Source organism: Theobroma cacao, unplaced genomic scaffold (assembly GCF_000208745.1).
Source record: "Theobroma cacao cultivar B97-61/B2 unplaced genomic scaffold, Criollo_cocoa_genome_V2, whole genome shotgun sequence".
In the NCBI taxonomy this organism is placed as follows: Eukaryota; Viridiplantae; Streptophyta; class Magnoliopsida; order Malvales; family Malvaceae; genus Theobroma; species Theobroma cacao.
The window spans coordinates 175318-176481 of record NW_017234725.1 but is presented as its reverse complement, the minus strand read 5'-3'; positions in this window follow the sequence as shown (position 1 = coordinate 176481).

The window sequence follows — 1164 nt, the reverse complement described above, 5'->3', positions numbered from 1 at the left end:
ATGATGACAAAACACTTTTAGATTAAGAGTGCAATGTTTATATAAAAAAATAGCTTTATGTGTAGATTTGGGAATTTTACCCCTTAGATATGTGCTCCCTTTAAATATGTGCACTAAGAAAAGTAAAATATTCAATATAAAAGCATGAAAAATAAATGCATTCAATCATGAAAAGATATAATATATATATATTATATAATATATATATAATATTATATATATATATATATATATATATACTATATAATTATATATACAGCACATTGTTCAACCATTCAACACAAGTTCAGCCCAAAAACATTAAACTCAACATAGCATGAAGCACATAAACATTATTCAACATAAAACACAACCATAGTTCACCCTAGTCTATCCTTTTATTTTTTCCCCTTTTTTCTCATCATGCAAAAGAAGGATCCTTCAAATTAGAATCGGAGGAAGACTCATTTAGCGAGGATTCATTAGTTCCTAAGTGAACATTAAGAGGTTCAACATGGAAGGAATGAAGGGATTCAAGTTTAGAAAGGAGGAGGATCCATAAGAGATAACTTGAGGTGATGTAAGTTTGAGAGTTGGCTTGGCAATGTACTTCGGTAATGCTGGTAGATTTTCTTCTTTTGAAGGCCTTGGTTTTTATGGCCATTATTTTTTTTGCCTTTCTAGCTGTTTGAGATTTTGCACACGTGTTTATTTTCTATTTATTGTCTTTGATTTAATGTTGTCTTGCTGTGGTAGTTGTTGATTTGGAGTTGTTGACGGATGAATTACTTCAACACCAACATGTCCAAGAAATTCAACTTCTGCAACAGGTTGCTCAAATTCTATGGTTGTTATTGATTTGTTTATGTTAAGTTAATAACTAGTATGACATGTCGCTATCAATACAAGCAATGTTGCCTTTGTCTAAAATATAATCATGATTTGGCAGTCATTTTTAATCAAGGGGAGAGAATCCAAACAAAGAAATAAAAATCGAATCCAACAGAGATATACAAATCATAAGAATTGACAAAACAAAATGACACATTTTGGGTCATTCATTATTAAACTAATTTACTATATTCATATCAACATCTAAGAAGGACAATGTCTTCCTATGATAAGATTTCTTCAAGATTTGTTTCATCTGCTACATTCTTAGCATATAACTTATTGTTTTGTCTT